At 42.1% G+C, this 10,954-nt stretch overlaps 1 pseudogene; it reads right to left on the bottom strand.

Annotated features, from left to right (window-relative positions):
• Positions 1-8,151: 8,151 nt before the first annotated feature.
• Positions 8,152-9,822, bottom strand: LOC114514092 (annotated as a pseudogene).
• Between the last annotated feature and the right edge of the window lie 1,132 nt (positions 9,823-10,954).

Below are 10,954 nucleotides of genomic sequence, written 5' to 3'. Positions count from 1 at the left end.
CACTAATAGTGTCCTTACCAGTGTCTGACCTGTGAGTGACCCAGTTCCAGAATCTCATTCTCAGGGTTCACTTTCTAGAGCTACTTCTATTACCAACTGTTTTAGTCCAAAGTCTTCAAAAACGCAGAGTCTGAGATAAGGTGTTTCATGATGGCCATTACTTTGGAAAATGATTCATGAATGAACAGGAGAAGGAAGGATGAAGCAGGAAAGGAGGAGAAGATAACCCAAGGGCACCTCGCTGAGTTGATCCCACTGTGGGAACTACAGGTTAGTCCTTCTCAGGGCTCTTTGGGAAGTCATGCAGAGTGCACGTGAGAAGTGTCTGCTTGAGAGGGAAGAAGGGGATATTTATCCCTCACTCCTGTTCTTCCATGAAGATTGCCCCATCAGGTATTAACTTTCCTGCATTTCCAATTTTTTGAAAATTTATTCAGTTCTTTTGTATCCTCCAAATATGGACTATACCATATTTTATATGTTCTACTTTATTGCAATCATTTTTATTGATAATGTGCTATATTTGACTCCTGGGAGATCCTTCTAATTGTTTCAGTTTTGACCATTGGGAACTTCTTCCTGTGACCTTTCAACATGAACCCAGTGGACTTCAGTAGCAGCCTTATTATCTAGTATGAACAGGTGCTCCAGTCTCACTCCTGCTCCCCATCGGAACTCACCCATTTCCCCAAGGAGCCCAGGTTCTTTTTCATGAGATATGGTATTTAGAGATTACAGTCTGGGCACTAGGGGTCCTCATTGGGTTGGTCATTGCTTCAAGGCTTTTTCCCTGGACAGAGCTAGAAATACGTATTCTTTTAGAAAAAAAATATTTCATGAGTTAATACTCCTATTTCCAATCCAAATAGTTTTCTTTATCTATCTCTATTTTATGTCTTTTCACTCTTAGTCATTAACATAATTACTTAATTTTCTTTAGCTTATTCTATGTATACATATGGTAGTTTCTTTTTAAAAATATTTTATTTATTTATATTTAGAGAGGCAAAGAAAGAGAAAGAGAGGGAAAGCAACATCAATGTATGGTTGCCTCTCGTGCTCCCCTAACCAGGGACCTGGCCTGCAACCCAGGCGTGTGCCCTGACTGGGAATCAAATTGGTGACCCTTTGGCTCACAAACAGCGCTCAAGCCACTGAGCCACACCAGTCAGGGCTATATATGGTAGTTTCAGACATCATTAAGAAATAACTTATTTCCTTTATCTTATTATATTCACATGTAAAAGGTACAAACTATTGTTATTAGCAATATGACAATTTAAGATATTTTTGCAATTCTATTTTTTCCTTTAGAGTATATTCCAGTAGGACAGTATGGTCAAATTGCTGTATTTTAAGTGATTGACTTAATTCTTTTCTATACAGTTAATCCATCAACTTGATATATTTTATATTTTGTTTTCAGTTTTCAAGGGTTGATATTTTCCTATCTTGATTTAATTTTGTTTTATAATTGTCAACTATTTACATGGTTTTTAAGTTAAAAACTATAAAGCAAAGTATATTCAGAGAAGTTAACTTCTAACTCTATTCTCTTGAACCTGCTCCTTCCTTCACACTTTTTCCATTACATTTTAATTTATTCTTCCATTTTTGAAAATATGTACATTTTTCATATTCCCTCCATTTTTAGGTAGAATGCTGTATACACTTTATTTTGCACTTTGCTTTTTTCACTTAACCATACATCATGGAATTCACTCCACACTGGTACCTAGAAATCTTATTCCTTTCCACAGCTGCATAGTTCTCCATTGTGTGAAAAACTGAAGAGAGCACCAGTAGATTTGGAATCAGTAACGAGGAGAGGATTGTCACTGTCAATATTGCACTGGGGAAGGATGCAAAAGGGGTAGTTTTGGGGGGTTTATCAGGAGTTTAGTTGAGGACGCCTTTTGTCTGAGATGCCTATTAGACATCCAAAGAGAGTTAGGAGTAGTCAGTTTTGTCTGAGTCTGGAATTCAAGGGCAAGGTCTAGGCTCCACGTATACTTTGGAAGTGAATAGCCAGGAAGTATGGTGAAGGAGTGGAGGAGTAAATGCTCCAGGCTGGTCAGTTTTCCCGTTTTTATTAACTCCTAACTCTAACTGAGATTTCAGTTGCCTGATTTTATCCTGGGACCCAAGTTTCACTGTTGTGCCCGGTGCACACAAAGGCAATCACTGCCTTAAAGCAGAGGAGGGAAGAAGCAAGAGGAAGGGTAAGCTTGTTTCCGCTAACCTACTTCTCCCTGCCCCAGGCTATACAACGAACCCCTCCCACCGCTTCAGGAGCACTACTTTTATCTCCCCAGAGGTTTCTTCCTGTCAGTGTCATTAGTTTCTAGAATTCACGTTCCCTTTAAGCTTTTCCTTGTTCGATTCTGGGGAAGGGAGTCAGCAATCTGTGACAAGTTTCCATCTTTGCAGGAACCAGAAATTCTGTTTGATTTTTTACATTAAACAAGGCAAAGGAATATTTATTTTTTTAAGAGAAAAAGATGAGGAAACTCTGGTTTATTATCTCTTTCAAATATCCCGTGAACACATCCCAAAAAGACTGAATCTAATTACAGTCAAGTTTAGGAAAACAAGGCTTTCACAAAGCTGGGAACTGCATACTGGGTGAGAATTGAAAATTGACTACTGCTAGAAAAAAATGTATTCCATGTAAAGAAATGTTATAATATAAAAGATGGAAATTTTACCATGGCTAAACTTGTGTAATGTCTCCTTAAGAAATACTTTCCCAGTGTACAGTGTACAAGCAGAAAAATATCAAAGTTCATCACAGATTATTTTGTAGGAAAGTTACAATCAATGTTAAATACAACCACCATTAAAATAAAGAGACGTAGATTATGAAATTAAACTAGATAACATAATTTGAGGTACATAAAATTTAGAGATTATGAAAGTATTCCAATGGAAATTCCTATCATTTTATATAATTTCTGTTGATTGACTCTATGTTCTTAGCATATTTTCTTTTCTATTTCTGGTGGCAACTTAATTTTTTTTTACAAGACATATATACTTTTTATCCATGAGTACAAGTGACTATGGAGTCCAAAGTGAAAGTTTTCCTGTAACAGCTTTCTCCCCTCATGGAGGTAACAACACATTCCTCCCAGAGATAACCAGTCCTGACAGTTTTGCATTTATCTGGCCTGTCTTAATCTGTTCGGGCTGCTACAACAGACGTACCATAAACTGGGTGGCGTATAAACAGGAGGAATTTATCTCTCACTGTTCTGGAGGCTGGGAAGCCAATATCAGGGTGCCAGTAGATTTGGTGTCTGGTGAGAACCTGCTTCCGGTTCAGAGGTGGCCCTCTACTTGTGTCCTTCCATGGCAAAGCGACGAGCGAGCTGGCTGGGGTCTCTTTTAGTAGGACACTAGTCCCACTTATAAGGGCTTTGCCCTCATAACCTAATGCCCTCCCAAAGACCTCACCTCCAAAATATCATCACACTGGGGACTAGGCTTCAACAGATAAATTGTGGAGGGAACAAACATTCAGTCCATTGCACCTTTTCATGTATATTACACAATATTCCATGCACACACACACACACACACACACACAGGATCATTATGTATATATTTTCTGGTCCTTATGATGGTCACGTTCCCATATTAACACATTTAGATCTATGTAATTATTTTGAGTAGATGAAATTCATTTTTGTATATATATATATTAATACATTACATTTTTATCTTATTGAAATGACACACAAAAAGATAAAATTGAAATGAATTATATTTTTCTTCTGTTTTTTTTTAAAATGGCAACATTATAAATACAGAGAGGGGCAAAAGTATGTTTACAGTTGTATGTGAAACACAGAGTTCATTCTTGTGTTATTATTCATTAACTACTGTGTTCTTTTCCATACAAACATCCGTAAACCTGCTTTTGTCCCACCCTGTATAATCTGTGTAAGTAGTACCTGGACATCGGTCCCGGTTGCATCTCTTCTAAGTCACCAGTATGTGTTTTTGCCCATTTACTAAAAGGGAATGAAGCCACAGCTCTATAAGGCTGGAGTGTACAAAGCAATACAGAAGCAAATGGACTCCTGCAGCCTGCGCTTTAAGAATGGTGATTGGAGGGACAAGTACTCAACAGTTTCTCAGATAAGAAAACAAAGGTGCAGGATTAAAATTAACATTATAGAATTTGTTTATATGGGCTTATATGGGACAGGCAGAAAAGCTTCCTGCGAAAATCCTTTCTCTGAGGTGCTTTCTTGTTGGGAACCACCCTGACTGGTATCAGAAGCTGAAACCCCCGCCTAGGCTAGGCTAAGGGAACGCCCTTGGAACCGTAAGCCAGCAAGGAGACAAAAGCTTATCTCCCTGGCAGGAATGCTGCTTCTGCTGCTTTATTCATAACTGAACCCCAAAAAGCTTGGTCGGTTAGCCAAAGATGGGTAAGATTCCCCACGGGGGGAACAACCTAAGACAGGCACGATCACTTTGGGAGGCCCCCAAAAGAAGGATTTGGGGGGCTGCAGCAAAAGGGAGTGATGGACCCTCGCTCCTCGGCTTTGACTTAGCCTGAGTTCTCACCGTCTGGGAGAAAATCTCCTTGTTGCCTTAGTTCCCTTGCTCCACCTAAGCCTGAAACAATGACAGGGTGGTGCAGCTCTGTGCTGAAAAGGGCGGATTCCCTGGGTGATCAGGCCTAAGAAAGAATATGTAAATTACTGTGAAACCTTCTTTGTTTAGAATGCTCTCAGTTGAATGAGAGGGGTCCAAGGAGGAAGTTAGTTTGTTCCTCAAAGTCTTACAGCTCTTTGACCCCGACTCAATAGACCAGCAGAGTTCCTTGTTTTCTATGGTTCCTTACTTCCCCCTAATGAGTACTGTACTTTACCTGAATTATTATGCAAAATAAGCCCAATAAAAGCAGGTATGGACGGTAAATTGGCGCGCTCCCCACTGGGGCGGGGGTGGCCATTTCGTCCCTACTTCCCCACAGAAGCTAGTTTGTCTCTGTGCATGTTTGTTTCTCGCGTGTTTTTCGGCGAGCCATCCGCAGTGTTCCGTGGTCACTGCTGGCCGGTGACCCACGCGCAACACTTTCTCCTGTTTAAGGTTAGCCTAGTAAAGAAGAAAGGAGCTGTGTTCTTGAAATGAGAGCAAAACCTCAAGCCTCTAAGGTTGACATAGAAAGAGAAACAAGGAGAGAGTTCTCCTTGAAAAACCTTCTCTCTATGGAATTCGAGGCTTGATCGCTGAGGGAAAAATTAACGTCAAAGGAAGCCTGTTGCACTGGGAGACAAAACTTCATGTACTTTAGGCAAAGGGAAGGGGGCAGCGAGAAAAAATAGTTTTGATAAGAAGGAGGAAATAACTTCCAGCAAAATTTTTTAAGAGGTCTGCCTTAGTATTTCAGGCATTTTAAGAATTACCACGTGGCCCGGGGATCAGGCCTTGTTCCTTTTGACCTTGGAAGAGAGGGTTAGCATTCCCGGGCACAGTTGTGGGTCATAGGCACAAAGTTATCCAACAGTAGGTGTGACGGGGGACTCAAATGGGGGAAAATTTTAGTTTAGGTGATAGCTAATAAGTTTAGTAATTAATGTACATAAAAAGCTATCGTTCCAGGAACTGAGGATATGACCCACCCCAACTCCAGGAGACCATAAGCACTTCTACCTTGGTGCCCTGGGAGGACTCAAGCAATCAAGATGCTATCCGAGCCATTGTGTTCCAGGGCGAGATGCCCACTGCCAGGGACAAGCTGAAAGAATGCTGCAGCTTTTACCTGATTAACTTTTCCCCTGAATTCCAAACCCCTTTCCTACACTTTTCATCTCCTTATAAAATGGAATTTAAGATGTTCCGTTAGGGTACAAACCCACCATCTTCCCAGATTGCCGACGATCTGAGTAAGTGCCCATAAAGATTCAATCCTTGTCTCTGCTTATTGGGTCTGGTAGGTGACAGGCAGCTCAAACACCGGCTTTTCCGGTTTCAGGTACCTGCTGCAGCCACCTGCTCTCAGGAGCTGATAATATCCAAGCAGACATGAAATGACTGGAGATTACAGAAGCAATTCCTACTCAGTGGAGATTAGATTTGCAGGCCTCTGAGATCCCCTTCAATATTGATATCCAATGCTATTAAAAGAAACAACCACATATACTCAAATCCCCTTCAGCACAGCTGACATTGGACGTGGGGGTGGGTTGTGAGGTGGGGTGGCTCTGTGCAGTGGGGAAGCTTTTGGAGGGTGGAGAGGGGGCTGGGGAAATATTACCAGCAGCCCTCATGAATCTAAACAGTTTGATTTAAAATGTATTGTGGCCTTGGCTGGTGTGGCTCAGGGGATTGAGCGCCAGATCGTGAAGCAAAGGGTCGTTGATTCCCAGTCAGGGCGTATGCCTGGGTTGCAGGCCAGGCTCCCAGTGCGGGGCACTTGAGAGGCAACCACACATTGATGTTTCTCTCCTTCTCTTTCTCCTTCCTTTCCCCTTTCTCTAAAAATGAATAAATAAAATTAAAAATAAATAAAATGTATTGTAAAGTTTATGGGTGTGCAGGTGGGGGCAGGGTAGGAGAACTCCCCTAAGTAGATGAAATACTGCATTTGACCTGGAAGAATAGACAGCATAGCACTGTTATTTTTTTCTAATAAGTACAGCATCAAAAGAAAAGAAAGGCAGCCTTCCCTAGTTGCCATTCCACTACACTGCTTTGACATTTTAGCAGCATTAAAACATGAAATGATATTGACTCGTGAGAGATACAAGAAGTAACACTTTCTGAAAGGAGGTAGAAATGGCCACAAGGCCTGGAGGTCTCGGTGGTACCAAGGAAGAGTGGTGACAGGGGTTGATGAACATGGCACTGGTTCCAGGAGGAAGCAGTGAAAGCTCCTGGGAGGCTCAGGACCAGCAGAGGTGGCCACAGCGTCCAGGGAATGGTAAATATTGGATGACCAGATTGGATCATGAGCCTGTGCAGGATGCTTAGAGATTTTGCACAATACTTGGGCTATCACAAAGGTAACAAGAACCAGCGAATATGGGTTTCCTCTGCAAGGTATTGGAGACTTGGAAGATTGGGGAAGAATACTCCCACTGCAGATCAATGTCGAAAGAACAGAAGGGGCTCTTCTGGCTTCAGTTGTGAGTTTCAGAAATAGAATTTCTTCCCTTCAGAGCAGCAGCACAGCGGTCCGGCCGGTTAGGCTGTCCACAGCCACCCGTCCCCAGCCACCCTTGGGGAAGTAAGCCAAACGGGGAAGTCAGGAAGCCCTGGGCAGGTGGCATTTTCCACAGTGACCTCAGTGGGCATGTGGGCAGCAAAGACACTCATATTCTGCCAGGTAACTTAGAGAGGAACTCACAAGTTTCCTTCATGTAAAAGGCAAAGATCCCGATTCATTTGATGGCTGCTTTGAATTTTTCCTTTATTTGGAAGAAAAACACATTAGATTTGGGAAACACTGTTCTAATCTGTGATTCCTGTGTTAAAATGTAAAACAGTGTGGGGGGATGGGAGAGATTTCCAGATAGCAAATAAGGCAAAGCAAGCAACGCCTCAGCACCTGCTTCCCCCTGAATATCATTTTGGCAAAGCTTGGGTGATTATAGGGAAAGTGGGAATGCCACAAAGATTAGGCATGGAGAGCTGAGGGGCCGGAGATGCCACCTCTATGAGATGTGTATACACTCACACATGCTTACGTGAACACACAGAATTGTGTTTATGCACACAGGTGCTTTGGATGACTATACCATTGAAAGCAAAATTTTAATCAAACTTTAAACTGTACAACTTTATTTTACATTCACCACAGAAGAAGGCACTCTCCTGGAATAGACCCTTTCACTAAGAAAGTGGGCAGATTTCCTCTTTCCTTCTCTCCTGTGTAACCTGGTTGTTCCAGTCCACCGTACTCTTTCCTGGAAACACAAGTTCCTGTTTTTCTGCAGCTGAAATGGACACTTTTTATATCTTACTCACCTTAAAGCTTCTTTTTAAATCAGTTTTCATGTCTCAAGAAAGTGTCCCAATGAACTAATCCGGTATCAGATAAGTCACTACTGACTTATTGTGACTTGTTGTGCTGAACCTCCTAGATGACCTATATAGATATATGTTTTGTTTTGTTTTTGCAATATAAAACCTTTATTTTTAATGTGATCTGGACTATAAGAGTAATTGTTTTACAAATGGAACTGATTACTAGAAGAAACAGTCAGAAAAACAACCTGGTATTTGATGTGAATCCTTAAGAATTTAAGCTTCAAATCCAATGGAGAAGTTCGTTACCATCTTTCAGATTTGCATTGGACTGTTCTGAGATCATTTTCTCAGCCCTGACATTGCCCAACAGGGCTTGGTGTTGGCTGATAACAAGAGACAAGAGCGCATTCTCAAGCTTTGTGATTTTGCTGGGCTCCAGTTTATAAAGATCCCCCCTTACACTGACATAAATAACCGCTGCTTGTTCTTCAATAGCCATGGCAGAGTACTGTCCTTGCTGCAGTGACTCAGACAGATGCACACCATGACTCAGGGGTTGCTGAGTGGCAGCATTGAGATCAGGGCAAAACCGAGCCAAAGCAGCCACCTCCTGATTCCAGCCTCTGGCTTCATGGCCCTGGTTTGGGCAGCAGATCAAACTTGGGACACAGACAAGCCAACATTAATGGCAGGGTGGATACCTCTGTAGAGCAGTTCTGTTTCCAAGAATATCTGTCCATCAGTGATGGAAATGACATTCATTGGAATGTAAGAAGGCACATCACCAGCTTGCATTTCTGTGACCGGTAAAACAGTCAAAGAGCCACTATCAAAAGAATCATTTATTTTGGCTGCTCTCTCTAGCAGATAGGAGTGTATGTAGAACACACGTGAGGAAAGGCCTCAGGACCCGGAGGTTGGAGCAGAAGCAAAGGCATCTTACGATAGGCAACAGCCTGTCTGGATAAGTCACAATAAGTGACCAAAGCATGTTTGCCATTGTCCCTAAAATATTTTCCCATAGGACAGCCAGAATAAGGAGCAGGTACTGCAGTGGGGCAGCATCAGAAGCAAGTAGCTGATACCACAAGGTATACTTGGTAGCATTTGCATCTGTAGATCTCTTCACCAATAGGGCAACAGTGGATCTCTTCTGACCAATGGCAATGTAGATACATTCTACATTCTTTCCATCAGATCCACCATTGAAAACATTTCTGGTTAATGACTGTGTCAATAACAATTGATGTTTTGTCAGTGTCAGTCACCAATAATCAGCTCACACTGACCACGACAGACTACTGACTGGCTCTAAGCTGTCCACAGCCTTAATGCCAGTCTGCTTTGATTCCTCCAGAGATTGGAGGAAGGATTCCAAGGGCTTTCAGGCCAACTCACCTATAGGTCTTGGAACCAACCCTTTCCATCAACAACATTACCAAAAGCATCTACTACATGACCCAACAGATCCTCACCAATGGGAACATCCATAGTGGCTCCTGTTTGCTTCATAATACCTCCTTCCTTAATTAGTTTATCATTTCTCAACACAACACCACCAACATTGTCAGCTTCCAAGTTCAGAGACAGACCCTTTAAGCCTGAAGAAACTCTACCATTTCTTCCACTTGAACATTCTTCAGCCCACGTACTTGGGCAATGCCATCACCAAGACTTAAGACATGCCCAGTCTCTTCAAGGTCAACAAAGCTATTAGCTCCAAGAATCCACTCTTCGAGATTAGAGGACATCTCAGCAGTGCCTGTCTTCTGAAGACGACTGCTAGGGCCATGGAGATTTCTTGCAGCAACAATGACCCCAGGGCATTTTTGGAGACCAGCCTGTCTGCCAAGGAAGGGAGCAGGCCATGGACATGGTGACACACATGGGCAGCATTTTTGCAACTTCATGGTAGTTTCTCTGTAACCACAGCGTCTGTAATGACTAGATATGGTTTTTAATTGTACCTCAAGAGTAGTGGCAAACAGTAGAAAATTTGAGTGTTATAAAAGGCTGGAAAAACCCTAATTAAATTATTATTATATATATTTTGTTATTAAATTGTCAAAATTAATAAATTATTAACAAAAGAACTGACCCTTATGAAACACTTTCTAGATGCCAGGCACTGTTCTAAGTGCTTTGCACATTATCTATTCAATTGTCAGGACAACTCTGTGGAATAGGTTCTATTTCATCCCGGTTTTGCAGATGAGGAAATTGAGGCAGAGAGAGTTTGAGCAACTAGCCCTAGATTCGACATCTAGGATATGGTGCAGACGGGTTGAGCTCTTAGAGTCCTTCTCAGTCAGTCAGTGGCATTTTTTTTCCTGGGGAAATGGGTAATGGGGATGGCTGTTAGAGAATCTCAGATTACACTCACCGGATAGTCCTGCCTACAGTTTCTCATGGGAATGAGGCAGCCTCCAACTCGAGAGGTATCTTAGAGCTTTTGTTTGACACTAAGAAGTTACGTCACCTTTTTAGACCTCAGTTTTCTCTTCAGTAAAACAAGGAGGGTGTTCTAGATAACACCTTTGGCATCCCTGCATTAAAACGCCAGTCTCTTGGTGCTTGTGAGGAAGAAGCAGGTCAGTTTCTGCTTCCTAGACCCTCCAAGGTAGGAGCTGCAGGTAGGGCGTCACCTGCATAAACTGGTAATAAGAGATGAAGGTTAGGGCTCCAGGAAGCCTGGGCCTTTACCTAAGAAACAAAGAAACAGTTGTCTATTGCCCGCTGTGTGTTTTAAACAGGTTATATAATTTAATTCTCACAGTATATTTGTGCAGTAGATAGTATTGTCTCCTTTTTTAAAAAATGAAGCTGAAACTTAGTCCTACCAAGTGACTTGCCCACGATGGCCCAGTTAGGAAGGGATAAAGGCAGGACTGAAATCACTTGTGTTGAGTCCAAAGCCCGGGGCGCATTTCTCAACCCGCGCCTCCTTTAAACATCAGTTATGTCA

This window comes from Phyllostomus discolor, chromosome 2 (assembly GCF_004126475.2).
Source record: "Phyllostomus discolor isolate MPI-MPIP mPhyDis1 chromosome 2, mPhyDis1.pri.v3, whole genome shotgun sequence".
Classification (NCBI taxonomy): Eukaryota; Metazoa; Chordata; class Mammalia; order Chiroptera; family Phyllostomidae; genus Phyllostomus; species Phyllostomus discolor.
The sequence above is the reverse complement of the archived record's forward strand: the minus strand, read 5'-3'. Positions and strand labels throughout refer to the sequence as shown.